Here is a 21,439-nt window from a genome sequence, read left to right as displayed (position 1 = left end):
ATAACACCATTTGACAGCAGTTTAACAGCGCCACAGTGGGTCACGCCCATGTAGAACACATTTCAAAAAAAATTTAAAAATAGTTGTAGTGTTCGGAATTGAATAAATTATATATCTATTAAAAGGTAGTAGTCTGCAGATTCAGAAAACGCAAAAAAGTAAAAATTGAACTTTTCATGATTTTTGAGCCTTTCCGGAGCCCCTTAATATATTACAGGTTTTTGTAAATGAACAGTCACCTCATATAGTAGTGTTAACTGAGCATGGATTAAAATCTGATGAAATTATTTACTGTAAACTAGAGGGCTACTCCTTAGCAAATAGTTATTGTAGACAGCAACATAAGGGTGGTGGTGTGGCAGTTTACATTAGTGAGAATCTCGAGTACAAGAAAATAAACTATCTAGACCAGTACAACAAAGAAGGCTTGATTGAAGTGACAGGCATTGAAGTCCGCACCAAAGAGTGTACAGAGGTTATGAGAAAACAAAGTTATTGGTATTTATCACGCACCAAAGGCTGATGTAGTTAGCTTCATAGACATATTTAGTAGAGTAGTGGGACGTTGTGGTCCCAGTGACCTAACTATACTTGGTGATCTGAATATTGAGGCAAAATCTTCCAGCTTGTGTAATATGAGGTTAATAGATACTCTTAACCCATATAATCTCGTAAATGTAGTAAATAGTGGTACCAGGGTAACGAAGTCCACATCTAGCAGAATTGATTATGTTATACTATGTAAACATATTAAAGACAGTGTTAGGTGCTGGAATATGGATTTTCACTACTCTGGCCACAAATGCCAGCTTGTAGAGTATGTAAACACAAGCATCCCAAAAATGACAAAAGTTACCGAAAATAAAAGAATCCTGAAAGAGGGTAACATCCTTGCCCTAAGAAATAAATTAGCTATAGAGGACTGGGATCTGGTTTACCAGACTGAAGGATCTGAAAACAAATGGGCCAAATTCTATGATACTATGCTAAGACACTTTGACAGATGCTGCCCTGTTAAAAAAATACAAAGAGTGTTCACCCATAACCAAAGTGCAAAAACCAACAGACTGACACTTCCAGCAAATATGATAAAACTCAGGCAAAACATCCAGGACCTGGATGTGTTACACAAGTCAACAAACCTGCAGGTTTTTAAGGCCAAGCACAATGAAACCAAGAAAATCTTTAAGAAAGAGCTTTCAAATCTCAGAAAACAGATATACAGCAGTGAAATAGCTCAGTCAGACAATATAGCCAAGACCTCATGGAGAATTGTAAATCAATTTCGCAAAGCCACACCGAAGCCAGAAACTGAAATTGTAAATATAAGACATGAAGGAAACACAATTAAAGATCCTACGTCAAATAACTACTTATTTCCAAGATCAAGGTTTGAAAGTTAATATCAGTAAATCTCAGTTATTGCCATTTAAACTTACAAACTCACACCAAACCTCTATCAGTAACATAGGTGGAATTGAAGTAGTGGACACAGAAGGCTGCAGATTTCTAGGTATTCACCTAGATGAAAATCTAAGATGGGTAAACCATATCAGATTTTTATGCAATAAAATCAGCAGTTCATTACATCTAATCAGCCAGTTATCAAAAGTAGTCCCACATCAGACATTAAAAACAATTTATTATGGAACCATTTTTGCACAGATTAATTACGGGATAGAGATATGGGGTTGTGCTGCCGACATACATATGAACAGAATATTAACCCTACAGAAAAGAGCAATCAGAATTATCCATAGATTAGGGTATAGAGATTCATGCAGGGAAATCTTTGTTCATCATAAATACCTCACAGCCTACTCACTGTATCTTTACAAATTAATTATATTTTTTGTGACACATCAAAACAAATCAACAAAGTGCTCTGATATGCATGCCTATAATACAAGAAATAAAGACTGCTACTATAGACATAGAACAAAATTAAAAACAACAGACCATAGTCCATGCATTAGTGGTCAAATATGGTACAACAGATTACCGAGCTCTGTAAGGTGCCACAAAGGGAACTTATTCAAAGTGAAACTGAAATATTTCTTGATTGACAAGTGTTTATATTCTTTAAGTGATATTAATATTAAACTAAAATAAATTATTGTGTATATATATATCAGTTGTGTAAAATCTGAATATTTGTAATAGGTACAATATAACACCCAATATTGTGCCTTATTTGGTACAATGGTACATTTGTATCATGTATATGTAATCACATATGTATATATGACTGTACTAAACTTGTAAAAAATGCTATGACGTTTGTAAAAGACGCCAGTTGGTGTCTCCATGCAAAAAAATACAATAAATAAATAAAATAAATAAATAAATGTATAGTTGCTTCCAGTGCCCTAGCTCCCAGGTAAAGGCTTGGGTTAAAATTTTGAGCACGCAGCATAAAAAAAGGTAAGTGTAAAGTCTGGTGTCTTCCTGAAGTTCATGCAATTTTTGTGGGCAATAAAATTTTGCTTCTTGATTTATCAGTTTAAAGTATTTTGCAAGTGATCTTGTTTATTGATATTTTAACATTGAAAATTAACTATGTACTTCATCTGAACCAGTTTGTCACACTAGTTCAGTAAGAAAAATTACCTCAAAAGGAATATAATAGAGGGAAACATTCCCTGTGGGAAAAATACAAATAAAAAACAAAGATGCCGTGACTTACCAAACGAGAAAGCGTATATGTGCGGATGGATATGTGTGTGTGTGTTCTAGTGTATACCTGTCCGCACATATATATGTGTGGATGGATATGTGTGTGTGTTCTAGTCATCATCAGAATGGGAAGAAATTACATGTGGTGTCCCACAAGGATCCATCTTAGGGCCATTGCTTTTTCTTGTGTACAATAATTATCTCTCATCAGTAACACTGCCAGAAGCAGAGTTCGTTTTGTTTGCAGATGACACAAGTATTGCAATAAATAGTATGTCGAGTATAGTTCTAGAAAGATCTGCTAATGATGTTTTCATGGATATTAATAAATGGTTTAAAGCCAAATCACTGACATTAAACTTCGAAAACACCTACTATATGCAATTCAGAACCTGTAAGAGGTTTCCACCCAGCATATGCATAAAGTATGAAAAACAGCAGATAGAAGAGGTTGACAGTCTTAAATTCCTGGGATTACAACTTGATAATAAATTCAGCTGGTAGGAGCACACCACAGAACTGCAGAAACGTCTTAACAAATCTGTATTTGCAATTCGAGTGTTAGCAGACATAGGTGACATAAAAATGAAAAAGCTTGCATATTTTGTCTACTTTCATTCCATAATGTCATATGGTATAATATTTTGGGGTAACTCTTCAAGTCAAACAAAAGTTTTCAGAGTCCAAAAGCGGTTAATACGTATTATTTGTGGAGTAAATTCACGGACGTCCTGTAGAAGCCTCTTCAAAGAACTGGGTATACTAACTACTGCCTCTCAGTATATTTACTCCGTAATGAAATTTGTCCTAAATAATATATCTCTTTTCTAACAAACAGCTCAGTTTATACATACAATACCAGGAACAAAAATGATCTGCACAAGGACTTAAAAGCACTTACTTTAGTTCAAAAAGGGGTCCACTACTCAGGAACACGCGTCTTCAATAATTTGCCAGCAAACATAAAAAAATTTATTTACAAATAAAGATCAGTTTAAAAGGAGCCTGAAAGACTTACTAGTGGCCGACTCCTCCTACTCCATTGATGAATTTTTTAATAGAAACAAATGATATATAGTATATACTCATACTATTAGTATTGTTATATTTCATCTTTGAAAAAGATGTATCGTATATACTCATACTATTAGTATCATTATTTCAGCTGTTTTTTTTTCCTCATCCACAAGGATCTCCTCAGCACAGATCTATGGAACGAAAAACTAATCTAATATAATCTAACTTCGGACAACCACAAACTGCTGTTTTCATAAGATACAATAATCAACTTTCAGCTAACTGTGCACACTGCACAGTATGCATGCCATTTTGGCATGACCACATCACCAAAGATATTAAAGGGCACTACAGGAATTGTGAACTGTCTGCAAACAAAGAAGTATAAACTGTGTGTCACTGTACACAATAAAAATAAAACACGTATCAGTGAGGCATACATTATTATTGTATATCCCAAAATTTATGATTTTATTTTCTTTCATAAAATTTAGATGTAAAGTATCAGGATCTCAAATTTTTATATTTCTGCATTATAACCATACAAAATGTTTCCATAAACTCTGAAAAGAAAAACTTCAACAATTGGAAAAGTAGCTCAAAACACCGATCTCCTGTATAAAACCTGAGAATCGCACATTGGATGCATCAACTGGAAAAATTGACACTGAAAGATTCAGTTTAGATCAAATGGCTCAAACCTGGATTTCTTACAAGGCAATGGCACACTACCTCCAGAAGGTCACGTGTGGTCAGCAATGTGATGTTCAAACCAGTCTTTGGGATGATGACAGATTTACATTACTTTACGGGAAATTCACCTTCAACATTGGATTCATTTGTGCATATGATATATGCAGCACCAAGAGACTAATTTCAAAAATACAACCTGTAAGCCGATCACAAAATTCATCAGGTCACTAAGAAGTGTTTATCCTGTGATCTGTGAGGTGAAGCAGACAAAAGGGGATACAGATGCTAAAAAATCAGTGTGTCAAAAGGTCCAAAATGGCTAAGTGAGAATTACTGTGAGCAGTTACAATAAGCTATCAGTCGAACTTTCAGTCATGATGAGGGATTTTTAATTCCTAGGCAGGAAATACTGTCATCCCTGCAGTTAAACAATTTAATGAAGACGTAAAGGATTTTGCTGAGGTGCTCAAGCAACGATTTGAGGATAAATAATAATGTCTATGACCTCAAAGCGCTGTATAAATACAATTTCCAGAACACAAGAGGTCATTAATCTATGACAGGCTGCAGTGTTACAGACAGGAACAACCAGTGCTTTTTCTCTAAAAAAAAAAAAAGTTTGAGGGTACTCCGACATTGGATATAATGCAGCGAAAATTACTTATAACTGAAGCATGGGATACCACCCACCTGCTTTTAGCCATGACATCATCAACATGTCTAACTACAAAAAAAAATGACATTGGACTCTTCAGTTAACTTTACTACAGCTCAAATGAAGCAGGCGATACTGAGAAATGCCCAAACATACAAGAGAATGTGGTATCGAACACTTCAGTTTACATCACCTCAAATGAAGCATGCTATTCCAATCATGAAAATGGTATCGTATACTTCAATTGACCGATAATACAACTCAAATGAAACAGTTGAGTCCAATAAATAAGTGCTCAGGTTTACAGTTTCACTTTCATCATCCACTAATGAACTTCCTGGCTTTTCACTCGCACATGAATTATTGACAGTTTTTGGTTTTTTAGATGCAGGAGAACTAGTAAAATAGTTTGTTAGTTTTCTGCTCATCTCTCACCTCCAACTTAACTTACAAGTTGCAACGAAAGACAGGACACATTGTAAAACTTTGCACAACCGACAAGAATGGAACAGCAAATGCAAATGAATAAACAACAACGAAACAAAGATGCCATTGAATTGCGAAGGATGATGGTAGCAGGACCATACAGACATATATCGGCAGCTCGGCGTTTGAGCGTACGCGTATCCGTTTAGCACTACGATCACCCACTATTAGCGGGTGAGGGCACTACATGCTTGTCGAACTGGCTGCCAGCGATTCAGTTGTCGAGAACGGTTGCCGCAGCTTTGAAATGCTTGAAACGGGCAATGACATAACTTTTCCCACCAAAAACTGCAGTGGTATCATTCATATTGCAATTAATAACACAAAAAAAATGAAATAAAAAAATTAACGTCCATGAAATGAATCTTTGGCACTCGTCTAAGTTCTCAACAGCGCAAAAAAATTACTTTGTCGACAAAAAAGTTTAGGGGGCACGCATCCCCCAGCATTCCCCCAGAAAAACAGCACTGGGAACAACTATCCTCAGTCAGTAGTAGAGGTAAGGACTTTAAACTCTGGCAACGAAGTGAGTGATCACAGCCCACTCGTGGCAAAAATCAGACTGCATGCCGGAAGGAAGGAACAAGATTGCAAAATAACCAACCTCAAAAGAAGAAAATTTTAATATACACTCATTATGGAACAAATGTACAAAACTTTTATATCAGAAACTATGAATAGAGAAAATGAAAGAGAAAGCTGTTAATGCAGACTGCTGACAGAAGCCCACTTACTCATACACTGCCCTAATTTGGCTGCTCTGAGGCAATATCTCAATCCTCCTGACAAACTACTTCATCTGCGAAGACGATGCCAACTCAGGTAACATGGTGTTACGTTTTGCTCCACAAAGGTGGTTTCTATTCATCCCTGTAAGACAGGGCTTTGTGGTCTTATAAACCACCTGAGGGGCTGCTGGGGTGCCCCTCTCCCAGCTCCCGCTCAGATTTGGAGAATGATATGAAAGCAGATGAAAACATTAAATGAAATTCTGAAATTGAAAGATATAAATGAGCAATCATGGAATAAATATTTAATAGAGTTTATAAATGTAAAACAACACCAGAAAATGAAGAGGGGTCAGAGATCAGTATACAAATAACTGATAATGTAACTGTTTCACATGCAGAGGTAGAAGAAGCTGTAAATCCGTTAAAAGACAGGAAGTCTCCAGGGAAAGATAGGATCCCCAATGAATTACTGAAGCACGGAGGATAACCATTAACCGAACAATTAAGCATGTTGGTGAACAATGTTATAACTGGTAGTAAAATTACAAATGAACGGTGTAGTTGAGACGCCCACTAAACCCGTAGGGCAGAACAGGTGATTAGGACTGTGGAAAGAGCCAAATAAGGTGTCGGGGAATGAAGACTCCTACGCCATCTGTTGGTGTTCTGTAAAGTCTGTACATTGTGCTGCCCTCTGCAGCGGATATATTTCTACGATAACTGTAAAATGGACGTGTGAGAATAAAGGTGTGTGTGAGCAGAAGTTTTACTGTGTCCTTGATTTCACTAGTGTGTAGCAACATTTTGGTGCCGAAACCCGGGAGAACACGAAGAGATAGAGTGCTACTACACATTAAAGAGGACTCGACGCCGGCGGAGAAGGTTTTGAGCGACTTCAATCTCAAAATCCGGTCACGTCACGCCACGTTCAGCTCACACAGATAAGTTGCGGCATTGCTCTGAAACTGTAGCAAAGGACACTGCGGGGCGAATGATTTGTATGTGATGTTACTTGGTGCATGTTTGTTGGTGGCAGAGCAATAGAGGGCAGTTGGCGTATTATTTGCAAAGCACAAAGGGGACTTGCTGAAGTATTGGTAGACTGCAGCGCCATCTGTTAGCAACAGCGACCACTACTAAAGGTCGCGGAAGTTGAAAACTGCACGGCCGCGCCATCTCTTGAGAACTACAAACATCACTAGGGGCTGCTAACGGTTCACACTCCAGGACAGCGCCATCCCTTAGCGATAGCATCCAACTGACGGGGTGTCTTGACCTTGAACGCACTCTCGCGACAGAAAGCAAAACCACCAACTCACCATGGCAGAAGCAGTAGCTACGAACTTGGGGAGGCTGCGCCGGAAGCGGACGACCTTGCGATCGAATGCGACGCGTTTCGTCAGCCAAATAAACGCCTTCGATGGTTCTACAGCTGTAGAAGAAGTAGAACACTTCCAGGAACGCCTACAAGAAACATTAGAAGAGTTGACCCGACTCAACGATACAATACAGGACTTGCTGGATGACTCTGAATACGAAGCCGACACGGAAGCTTGTGAGGAATATACTGATAAATGCAAACGCGCCCTCCGAAAGGCGAAAAGCCTTCTAGGAGGAGCGCGCTCAGGAGACAGAAACGTGACGTCAGCGGCTCAACAACACGCCTGTATGGACCTAAAATTGCCTACTATCAAACTGCACGCATTCTCAGGGGATATAGAAGCTTGGCCTCGATTTTGGGAGCAATTCACAGCTTCCATAGACGAGAATCCGATGGTGTCAACAATGAACAAGCATGTATTCCTCCGTGGTTACCTTGATGGGGAACCTAAGGACTTGGTCGATGGCATTGCTGTTACAGCTGATACATATGAGCAGACTAAGCAAATTTTGAAATCCAAATATGGGGATAGGAACAGAATTATCCAAAGTCACCTGGATTTCTTGGAGAATCTTGACACTTCGACTTCAGGCAATCCAGAGGCTCTCAATTCCACCTACATTGAGTGCCATAAGCGCATCCAAGCACTACGAGCACTAGGAGAAAATGTCGATTCTTATGGGAGAGTGCTTGCACCCAAACTTCTTCGAGCCTTTCCTGAAGAAATTTGCAAAAATTGGCTTGTTCATGCCCGAAGGCAAAAGATTGAAGAAGGGAACCTCACCCATCTTATGGAGTTCTTAAATGAAGAGGTGGAAGGAGCTATCAACACACGCAAAATTCGTGGAGATACTGTACCACACGAAAATTACGTACCAACAGCATCTGCCTTCCACGTAAAGGTTAAAACGAAGAGGGACAAGAAGAAACAACAGAATTCAGAGCCATTCTGTGTGTATTGTGGCGAAAGAGGGCACTGGGGCCAAGACTGCCAAAAGATTGCAAGCTTGCAGGCAAGAATCGACGCCCTCAAGACAATGAACCGTTGCTTTCTATGCCTGAGACGTGGCCACAACAGAAATCAGTGTTTCAAACGGGGAAAGGTGTCCTGTGCGAAATGTAAGGGGGAGCATCACATTTCTATCTGCAGTAGCCATACCACAACAGTAAATAAAATTGAAACTATGACTTCTAACTTCACATACCTGCAGACTGCTCGTGTGAGTATCACAGGACCCACTGGTAAGAGCAAACAGACACGTGCCATCCTGGACACAGGGAGTCAATCGAGTTTCATTCACCATTCACTGATCGAATCTCTCCAACTAAGTGTCATTGGAAGCACTACTCTCGAGATAACTACTTTCGAATCCAGTTACAGTTCATCACTCTCAAGGAAGAAGGTGCAGTTTAATATGATGGGGTGCTCCACTAATTCCCACATATCAGTAACAGCTTTTGAAAGCACAAATAATTTTTCACAGCAACCAACAGTGCCACAAGATGTAGGAGGTATGGCCTTGAGGGGTGGTACACCACTCGCAGATCCTAAAGGAGACACTGAAGATCTACCTATTAAGATCCTGATTGGAGCTGATTATTACTGGAGAATCGTGACTTTGGAACAACCAATCAAGGTATCACCATCATTGGTTCTTCTCCCAACAATCTTTGGATATGTTCTCAGTGGAAACAGATCTAGCACCACCGTCAACAGAGCAACTGTCAACTTTATTCAGGGCAGCTGCAGTGATATATCTGATGAGTCAGTGCGCCGATTTTGGGACCTGGAGACAATCGGGATAACAGAACATCAAGAGCGAGCATTAAAACCCATGGACCACCCCATTTATCAGGAATTCCGAGAATCATACTGTGTGGAATATGGCCGCAGAGTTGTATCTCTGCCTCGAAAGAAGGATATGCCGCTCTCCTGCAACCGAATAACTGCTGAAGCGCGTCTTCGCTCCTTACAAAACAAGCTGCGAGGGAATGAAGAGCTGAAGGTCATTTACCACGAGACCATGTCGAAATATATTGAGAAGAACCAGGTAGAGGTAGCACCTGAGGACTGTACTGCTGGAAACACATTCTACCTGCCACACCACATTGTGAAGAAATGCATCAGTGGAAGTGTGAAGTATAGAATAGTCTTCGATGCATCCTCACATGAGCCAGAGTCTCTATCGCTGAATGATGCCCTCGAAAAGGGACCAAATTTACTTCCGGATATTCTAGCAATCTTACTACGATTCCGCACACTTCCAGTGGGATTAGTGTGTGATGTGGACCAAGCTTTCCTGCAGTTAACGTTGAAAGAAGAAGACAGAGACCTCACAAGGTTCCTTTGGTATCGTGTTGAGCAAGCTGGAAGTGGTGCCTACATGACCACAAATGACGTGATTACATATCGCTTCAAACGTTTGCCATTTGGACTTGCACCAAGCCCATTCCTGTTGTCAGCTGCCATAAGGGAGCTAGCAGTACTAAATAGTGAAAAATATCCACTATCCTCAGACTTGTAAACAAGTCAGTGTTCATGGACGATTTCGTAGCCAGTGTTAGAGACAGCGACACCGCTGCAACTGTTTACCATGAACTGACAGAACTTTTCCAGCAGATAAGTCTTCCATTGTCCAAATGGGCGACTAATTCGAATGACCTGAAGGCAATATGGGATGTCAAAGGCCTTGAAACAAAGACCACAACCCAAGTTTTAGGAATTAATTGGAACACAGAAGATGACTCTATCTGTAGTGACTACGAGAAGATAGCTGAAAATCTAATGGACAAACTGGCTACTAAGAGAAATGTTCTTCGAGCAGCTGCTCAGTTTTATGACCCCCTGGGTGTGTTCACTCCTGTTGGGATCGTTTCAAAGATAATTTTCCAAGACACATGGCTGAGGGGTCTCACATGGGAGGAAGTTTTGCCCACAGATCTTGCATGTCGTTGGCACTCATGGGTCTCAAAGCTTCATCACTTGTCATCACTACATATTCCTAGATGGATAGGGGCGCTGGGCACAGGTGGCTCTGCAGAGGTGCATGTATTCTGTGATGCATCTGAAAGAGCCTACGGTGCTGTTTTGTATATAAGGACATCTACTGAAACTGGATACACTGTGCACCTTGTCTGTAGCAAGAACAGACTGGCTCCTATCAAGAAGGTAACTCTACCCAGGTTGGAGTTACTTGCTGCATTGGTCGGATCACGACTCCTTCATTACTTTTGCCAGGAAACAGGGTTTGATGCCAACAGAGCTACCTTGTGGAGCGACTCAACAGTCACTTTGGAATGGGTACGGAGTGATCCAAACAAATGGAAAACATTTATCTGTAATCGTGTGACAGAGATGTTGACACACACCACACCCAGCCAATGGAGGCATTGTCCGGGAAGCCAAAATCCTGCAGATCATCTCACGCGGGGACTAGAAGCAAATCTGCTAGCCACTCTTGATATCTGGTGGGGTGGCCCACCATGGCTTTCAGAAGACAAGCAGTTCTGGCCACTGGAAATCTCAGCCCCACCTCCATCAATGCCAGAAGCCAAAACGAGAGCAAATGTCACTCTGATCACCATCACTGAACCACTACTGGACATTGCAAGGTTTAGTTCATATTGGCGAGTACTGCATATAACTGCCTTTGTATTTCGATTTATCAGCACGACAAAAAACAAAAATAGAATCTCCGGCAGTTTTAGTGCTTTGGAATTACAAAATGCCCAGACCTACTGGATCAGAAGAGTTCAAGAGGAACTATTCACTAGTGAACTGTCTGCATTGCGTAAGGGAGAACAATTGCCCATGGAATCAAAGATTGCTCGATACAATCCCTTTATATCGGATGGCATCCTTCGTCTTGGTGGTAGGCTGCAATGTGCTGCACTGTCACACTCAGAGAAGCATCCAGTTATATTGGATGGACGCCACCATTTCACTGAGCTTCTCATCAGACACACACATGTAAGACTGCATCATCTCGGTGTGCGGATTGTGTTAGGGGAACTGCGGGAAGAATTTTGGATTCTGCGAGGACGACAAGCTGTTCGGAGAGTTCTTCACTCTTGCCTACCATGCAAGATAATACACAGTCGCCGGTATGAAGAGATGGAGGCCCCACTACCACTGGACAGAGTTCAGCCTTCAAGACCATTTGCAGTAACAGGCATCGATTTTGCCGGACCATTATATGTCAAATCTGGACATCAAACAAAGGGGTCCTACATGGTCCTATTCACATGTGCAACAACACGGGCCATTCATATTGAACTTGCAACTGACATGTCCACTGACAGATTTTTGATGGCCATGCAACGCTTTGCAGGACGTAGGAGCCTACCAGTCACTGTCTACTCAGACAATGCTACAACATTCCATGCAGCCAACTCAGAACTGGCAGAGCTTTTCAAAACCATGCAGCATACTGACGTACAGCTCTACTGTGCCCACCATGGAATCACTTGGAAATTCATACCACCACGTGCGGCTTGGTGGGGAGGCTGGTGGGAACGCATGATAGGCTCAGTCAAGCGCTGCCTGAGGAAAGTCCTTGGTCGCTCCCAGGTGGATGAAGAGAGCTTAAACACCACCTTGATCAGCATAGAAGCCGCAATAAACTCACGACTCATCAGTCAAGGAGAAAGCGACACTGCATTGACGCCAGCTCACTTTCTGAATGGTGGGAAATTAGTAACAATTCCATGTGGGCCAGAGCCAGCAACTAGAAAGGATCTTGCCAAGGAGTTCCGACTCAGACAAAAGGTCAATGACGACATCTGGCGCAGGTGGAAGACAGAATACCTCCTGCTGCTAAGACAATATCATGAGGTGAAGGGATACCCTTCGCAAAGGAAACCGAGAATTGGAGAGGTTGTTCTGCTCCAAGAAGACAGCAAACCACGGCACTTGTGGAAGAGGGCTGTGGTAGAAGAAGTGCGGCATGGCAGAGACAGTAAAATACGGTGCATCATCCTCCGCCAGCCAGATGGTATGAAGATCTGTCGACCGGTCCAGCTGGTCATCCCCCTCGAGATGGACCAGGGTGGGGAGGATGTCGGGGAATGAAGACTCCTACGCCATCTGTTGGTGTTCTGTAAAGTCTGTACATTGTGCTGCCCTCTGCAGCGGATATATTTCTACGATAACTGTAAAATGGACGTGTGAGAATAAAGGTGTGTGTGAGCAGAAGTTTTACTGTGTCCTTGATTTCACTAGTGTGTAGCAACATAAGGTGTCCGTCAGGTTCACTCAAAATTGGAATTGATTGTAATTTAGTAACACCTTTAAACCAAAACAGCACATAGCTAAACCTTTAGAACTAGGAGTTTCAAAAAGACTATTATTTCACGGCTGAAGGCCTCCAAACCAGAAATCTTAAAGCAACAAGATAAATCTCAAGTGGTAAAAACATGCAGTTAAAATTGAAAATAATATATATATATATATATATATATATATATATATATATATATATATATATATATATATATATGGTCAGTTAGGCTGAAAGCCTCAAGGCAAGGGTGAATAGACAAACATAAACAAGATGCAATGCAAATGGATGAAGACCCACAATAAAATTTTCAAGATTTTAAAATAAATTGTCATAAACTTTCAAAGGCAGAAGGCCACAATGTTTTTTAGAATAAGGATTTAAGTGGCTGAAGGCCCACAATTGATTTTTCAAAATTCAAAAATTCATAAAATCCAGTAAAAGCACGAATTTTTTAAATCACTGGCTGTGATAGATTATAAACAGACAATTAAACACCAGTGAAAAGGACAACAAAGAAAACGGCACTCAGAAGCCTCCAGGTAGTCGGTCTGCCCTCATACACTTAGGTGAGACAGGTGGTGAGCCCAACTACACTTGATCCATTGGAACCCAACCAGGGGGTAGCCACGGACCGACTGGCAAAATGACTTGCTTGCCACCAATCGGTACATGAGATCTCAAACACCAAAGTTCCCAATGTGATTATCCACAATGAAATATGTATTAGCTGTCAAAACTACACACCATGTTGGACAGCGACAACAGGTGAGGAAAGAACGTTGCCTGAAATTATGTTGTGGCCAGGGCAAGTAACCAGAACACTAACGGCCACAAGGCAGAAAATTCCACTGATGCACTTTAATTGTAATCAACCAATATAGTTAATTGCACTGCATGGCAGCTAAATTTCAGCAATAGAAACACTGAGTGTTGCTCACAGGAAAGCCTCCCCAACAGCGAACCACTGAAATGGACCACACAACATGAATAGACATGGCTTGGGTAGTTGAACCATTACTCAACTTTGACGTCCTGGGTCAGTGAACCACGAAGCTCGTAGCGATCGGACAGCTCCACACACGCTTTGACACTGCGCAGGGAGCACCAGCAGACCCAGCAGACTGCACTCTGCAGAGATAACTTCCCTAGTCTGCAGCAACCAACCGACTGCCCACTGGTCCATCCGCAACTGCTGCTCCGGCACGACTGCACTGCTGGTGCGTCTCCCACTCACTTACAGGCACACGACTGCAGAAACACTGGCGCGGACCCAACCATGCAGAGGAAACATGCCCACTGGCTAAGCGACATCCCTGCACCAGAAAAGGACTGGCTGAAGTTCCACAAGATGGTAACTGAAGCGGCCAAGAAGCGCTCAGAGAACCAGTTGCACGTCACCCAATGAGACGCTCGAGCTCTCAGAGCCAGTATGCCGACAACATTTAAAATAACTTGTCAAAGAAAATCACGCCAACTACACACACAACCTGACAAACACTTGCAGAAAGACCTGAATTATACCCAAAAGTAACTAAGCATGCACGAAGACTAATCGGGAGTCGATGCGCGCGCACACACACACACACACACACACACAGCCGACTCACGAACAATCAGCGAGTGAAAACGCATCTTCCGGTGGGACGACCAACTGATGATCCACCAAGACTGTGGCCCAGCTCAAGTGATTCGTGGCGGCAATGGTTGGGCGAGCCATGTCGACACACACCTCACTGCTGCTCCAACCTGACTGCACCAGTGCTGCATTACAACTCCAAGAATGGCAGGTCCAGACCATGCTCCAGACAAATTCTAACTAAGTGGCAGCCCAAACTCAGGACCCGAACTGGTTTATGACAGACAACGACTACGAGAGGGGATATACCGACATACGCTCTCGGTCAGATAAAAGAGCAACTCAGCGACAGTAGTAATTTAAATTAACATAGTGAGATGGAAGTACGTTAAAAACAGGGTGTAAAATACATTATGGTGGTAACACGATTCACGCACGGCTCAGTAGTAGTATTACATTTATGTACAAAAAAGAAGATAAGAAAGACCCATTCAACTATGAATGGATAACTGCTGAGTTCAGGTCTTAATAGGAAATAAAATAAAAAGCATTACAGCACTTTCAGAGGAGCAGGATGGCTTCATATCCAGTAGGCCACACACAGACACAGTATTCATTCTTAGACAGATCGTACAGAAGCCCACTGAATACAACAGACCAACTTATATTTGTTTTATTGCTTTATAGAAGGCTTTCAATAGGATTCCATCAATAGATGTTTTAAACATGTTCTGTGAACAAGGTATTTCTTCCAATTTAATCAAAACAATTGAAGATGTTTATTCCAACAAATACATCGAGAAGAAAATGGTTCCACGTTAGAGAGCAAGAAGCAAAAACAAACGAAGTTTCAGAGTGTTTAAATGATACTACTTTGAAAAATTGCTGAGTTTTAACATTTGGTGACATTCATACAGGCATTAGGTTTAGGAGTAGAACTGCAAGCAGTTTACTCAATACACTAAGGTCACTAAATTTTTACTGTACGTATAAATGACATGCCCACCAGACTGAATGCATGTTTCAATAACATTATCTGTAATTTTCACACAAGCGGATGGCAATTCAGTACAATCAAATTAGGTATTTCTGACCACAAAGGAGTGTGGCTAAGAATTCCCCTAGATCATGTAAAAGATAGCCGCCAGGAAAGAATAATCAGATCTTTTAATGAACAGAAGCTAAACAATATAAAATCTAGATTAACATTAGTAGACTGGAATGAAATACTTACTCATGATAAGAATGTAATGAGTCAGCCAATAGATTTTTAGAAGTGGTAACAGAGATCTTTGAAGAAGTATGCTCTATATATTATAAGAACGATCACAAGCACACATGCATAACCCCAATTCCAAGCCAAGAAGTTTAAAACATTGTTATACAGCACAGTTAAATAGTTTAAGAATATTGATGCTCCTGTATTATGATAGATCACAACACAGTAAAGGAGATAGGGATACATACAAGTTCATAGCAAAAGTTTTGTTTGACTTGAAGAGTCACGTTTAAGCTGGGATACACATACAGATAAGTTATGCTCCAGACTCGCACATGTGATTTATCTGCTGTATAAGTTGAGAGGTCGTGTCAGTGAAACTTGGCTGCTCTATGCATACTTTGCTTTCTTCAATTCCCTTCCGACATATGGAATTTTGCTATGGGGAAACTCACCTGGATCTAACACCGTATTTAAATGGCAAAAAAAGGCCATCAAATGCATTGCGGGACTCACACCACGATAATCTTGTAGACACTACTTCAAAGAAATGAATATTATGACAGTACCTAGTCTATATATTTATAGTTGCCTAGTATACACGAGAAAAACTTGGATAATTTTAACCTTAAGATGTCAGTACACCATCATAACACTCGACAAAGACATGCAATTGACAAGCCCCATGCCAGACTAGCAAAGATCCACAGTAGCTATAAATATCTTGGTGTCACATATTTTAACAAACTACCTAAAAATGCCCACTCAGTGCCCCTAAATAAATTCAAAGGTATAATAACAAAGTGGGTAAAAAGCAAAGCCTTTTATACAGTGAAGGAATTTGAAGAACATGTAATAGATGATTTGGAGTTTCGAGATGATACTACATTATAAATTGTAATATTTTATGAAGCTACCAGTGTGGTATGTTGATTTACTGTGCGATATTGTATAAGGCAATATAGAGATAAATTTTATGATTACTATAATTGTATACAGTTTATTTAGATACAAAGAGACTAACATGATATGTTGATTCATTGGGGCATACTGTATTTGGTTTGCAAAAACTGGTCAGTTTTTGTTACAATGTACTTTTCTTAAGATGTAACTTACGTAAAAGCTTCCTTGCAACATAATTAGGCAAGGTTAATTGCAAAATAACTGTAATGTGTAACACTGTAACTATGAAACATATGATGACACCAATTACATGTAAACCTGTTCAAAGGTGAATAGATATTCTTCTTCTTCTTTCATTTCACCTTCTTTGAGGTACGCTGGATCAATCATTTCTTTGTGTGTTGTTCTTTCCTTAGGGTTTCCGAGATGAATGGTTTGGACTTTTGTGTATTTGTCTTGGAACCTTATGTTTTCATCTTTAGTAATTAATTTAGCTGTTCGATCAATAAGTGAATTTTCTGAAATCTTTAATTCTACTAGGTCTTTCTCAGTGTCTTTAAACTAGCTGGGTTTCATTTTGCCGTTACGGAAGAAGTCAAAGATTTGTTTAGTTATTCTGTTGGAATTCATTCTGAGAAGATGACCATAAAAATTTATTCTCCTTTTTTGCATAGAATCTGAAAGTTTTTCAATTTTTTTCTAGAGAGTTTCATTTTTGATGTATATAGTCTTATTGTCTTGAAATTTTGGTCCAATGATTTTTCTTAAAATTTTTCTTCCCTTTAGCTCAAGTTTCTCCATTTGGCCTTTGAAATTCATGTTAAGTGTTTCTGCTGCATACAATGCTTCTGGCTTAATCACTGTCTTGTAATGTGTAATTTTGGACTCCCATGAAAGGGATTTTGTTGTATATATTTTCTGTTAGTTGGAAGGCCAATTCAAGTTTATTTTTTTCTGCATTCCATTGCTTTGCTTTCCCTAGCATTCCAAATAATCCATTCTCCGAGATATTTGAATCTTTTACTATTTGAATCTTCTGTTCTTGAACTTTGAGGTATTTACATGAGTGCTTGATGTTAGTCAATATCTTAGTTTTTTCAAAGGAGATGTGAAGACCTATTGTAGCTACTTGTTTCTGTAGTTCAAGGATTTGCTCCCATGCTTTTTCCATTGTTTCAGCAAATAAATATTCTATTCTAAAAAAAGAAAAGTAAGTATATAGGAAAATACACAAAGGCAAGAATGTACAAAATAATAATGAGACCAGGTATGACACACACAGCTGGAACAAGACTGGAAACATAAAATACAAAAAGAGTTTTGGAAATCATGGAAATGAAAATTCTGTTAAGGATTACAGGGAAGCCACTGCAAGATTCAGTGAGAAGTGAAAGCATTAGGAAAGGGTGTAAATGGACTCCATAAGAGAAAGCATGAATGGGAACAAACAATAGACTCAATGGATGAACTAAAGATTGTGAGAATAGTAAGAAATAAATTACTAGTTGGTGAAAGAAATATTGGTAATCTGAGAAAATGTTGGAGCGACCTCACATTAGACTTTATCCTAAAAAGAAGAAGGGAATTGCTAGAGGACCAAAGCATGGCTACAGAAGCATATATAACTTGAGGAGATATAGATGCTAAATATAGGCAGATTAAAGAGTCAAGGAGCAGCTGTATGAATATCAAGAGCTCAGATGGAAAACTAGTCCTAAGCAAAGAAGGGAAAGATGGAAGGAGTATATAGAGCATGAATTCAAGGGAAATGAACTTGCAGAAATGATTATAAAAAGGAAAGAGAATGTAGATGAATTCAAGAAGGGAGATATGATAATGTGAGGATTTGGCCTCATTATGTAAGATATAAGTTGAAACATGACCCCTGAAGTACTCAGCATTCTCTCAGAGTTGTTAAGAGTATTGGGAGAGCCAGCATTCAGAAACCAATTCCACTTGAGGTACAAAATACTCTCAGATCAACAGGCAAATGTAATATTAAAAGCATGAATACTACTGAATCGTCAGTTTAATGAGACATTTACAGAAGAATGAAAAAACTGATAGAAGGCAGCCTTGAGGAAGATCAGTTCACGTTCGGGAGAAATGCGGGAACAGGCGAGGCAATACTGACCCTACGACTTGTCTCAGAAGATAGGTTAAGGAAAGGCGAAGCCGTGTTTACAGCATTTGTACGGTTGGAGAAAGGTTTGGCAAAGTTGATTTGAATAAGCTCTTTAAATCCCAAAGGTAACAAAAATAAAGTAATGGGAATAATTCCATCACTGGAGCTCTTGCAAGATCACTTGGCCTGCACACAGAAACGAATTCTCATTCTCAGTGCTGTCAAGTCCACTCCTCTGTTCCAAAACGGGGGACACCTCGATTTGCTGTCACTTACTGGGCTGTGAGCTTTCTTAGCTATGAATGAAACATTCTCTGCTCACCTCAGGTATACAGTGGGGCACACTAGCTGCACTGCAACCAACGAGAGTGGTTTGAAAAGTTCTCGGAATCACCATGAGAGGTCAGCACTAGCGCAGTGAGTTGTTCACGTGATATTCATTGGACTGTTGCCTGGAAACATGTGCCATGTCAATGCTCTTTGAAGGGAGCTGTGGCAGTGATGTGGCTCTGTTGTTGTTGTTGTTGTTGTTGTTCCCTCATAGTGATTTGCGAAGATGGAAAAAAAATCAAGATTCGAGCAATGATTAAGTACTTTGTAAAGAAAGGTATGAAAGCAAAGGACATTCATGCCGATTTCCAGAATACGCTGGGGGACTCTGCTCCTTCATATTCATCTGTTTACCAAATGGACAAATGAATTTAAATTTGGTCAGGAGAGGTTAGATGATAATCTGCGCAGTGTTGGCCAGATATGTCACTATTCATTGCAAACCAATGCAAAAGTGCACAAAATGGTCATGGAGGATCACCGATTGAAATGTGCATGAAATTGCACACGCTTGCCAGATGTCATCTGATTGGGTATATCACATTTTAACTGAAGGATTAAAAATGAAAAAATGAAAAAATTATCTGTACGATGGGTGCTGCGACTGTTGATGCACACCCACACACGTGCCGTCACCATGACAAAATTACACGAACTAAGGTATTAATTGTTGCTACATCTGCCTTACTCACCTGATATGGCTCTGTAAGACTGCTATTTCCAAAACTGAAAATTTTTCTTGGTAAATGAAGATTCACTTCAAACGAAGAATTGATAGCCGGAGTTGACAACTATTGTGCAGGCCTGTAGGAAACATTTTCAAGATGGGATCAAAGTACTGGAACATCATTAGACCAAGTGCATTAATCTGCAAAGAGACTACATTGAAAAATAAAAAAGTTTCAGTGATGTAAGTACTTTTTTTCCATTCTGTTCCGAGAACTTTTCAAACCACCCTCGTATCTCAATTGATTTTAAAGCAACTATTCAGTAAAAAGAACTGATTCTTATGCACCTTAGAGTCTCATTCATCAGTTTCATGATGAACTGCCTCTCATTTCATTGACAGCCATAGTTACTGTAATGTTTCTATATTGACTAAGATACCGCGAGAAATTCAAATAGTTTGCAATGAAAACTGGGATTGCTACAAGTTTGCATTTGGCAGATGTTAAATCACATATTTCCTCTTAGGAAACAGCGCCAATATATTCAGTTTTTCTTTAAACTTGAAGTCTATATCTATTGTCAATCTCAACAAAATAGTGTAAAACAGCAATTGCTGGGGCGCACACTCCGCAGTGAGTTGCAGTGACAGTAATCTCGTGAACAACTTCCCCAGGTTAAGGCACCTTCCTCTTCCAGGTGCTGCACCAGGCTCACCCATGTTTTCAAATTGCATCATCACGTTCTTTAAACCATTTAATGACATCAGACCTCTCCACAGACCTTTCACTTAGCAATACTCTCTCAATGCAGTTTTAAATTTCTGCTGTTCACATAAAACAATTTCAGTAACAGTGCCCAGTCTCTCTTCTTGAGACTGTTCACTCACATTACAGACTCTCAAATGGCAATGTGGGTGTCATACCATCTGCATTAGCAGATTTAACAATTTTTGATGCTGTATGACACTTACAGTCTCCACACTGGACCACAATGAGTAACTGCACTTACCTAGTATACTCTATGTGATCAAAAGTATCACCCCCCCCCCCCCAAAAAAAAACCAGATGTTTTTCATATTAGTTGCATTGTGCTGCAGACTGCTGCCAGTTACTCCGTATGAGCGACCTCAGTTGTTGTGACACATTGTGAGAGAGTGGAACTCACGGACTTCGAATGTGGTCAGATGATTGGGTGTCACTTGTGTCATACATCTGTACACAAGATTTCCACACTCCTAAACATCCATAGGTCCACTGTTTCCGATGTGATAGTGAAGTGGAAATATGAAGGGACATGTACAGTACAAAAGTGTACAGGCCGACCTAGTCTGTTGGCTGACAGAGACTGCCTATAGTTGAAGAGGGTTGTAATGTGTAATAGGCAGACGTCTATCCAGACCATCACACAGGAATTCCAAACTGCATCAGGAACCACTGCAAGTACTATGGCAGTTAGGCTGAAGGTGAGAAAACGGATTTTATGGTCGAACAGCTGCTCATAAGCCACACATCGCACCAGTAAATGCCAAACGACGGCTCTCTTGGTGTAAGGAGTGTAAACATTGGACGACTAAACAGTGGAAAAATGTTCTGTGGAGTGACGAATCACGGTACATAATGTGGCGATCCGATGGCAGGGTGTGGGTATGGCTAATGCCCTGTGAACGTCATCTGCCAGCATGTGTAGTGCCAACGGT

This window comes from Schistocerca piceifrons, chromosome 10 (assembly GCF_021461385.2).
Source record: "Schistocerca piceifrons isolate TAMUIC-IGC-003096 chromosome 10, iqSchPice1.1, whole genome shotgun sequence".
Classification (NCBI taxonomy): domain Eukaryota; kingdom Metazoa; phylum Arthropoda; class Insecta; order Orthoptera; family Acrididae; genus Schistocerca; species Schistocerca piceifrons.
This window is presented reverse-complemented; position numbering follows the sequence as displayed.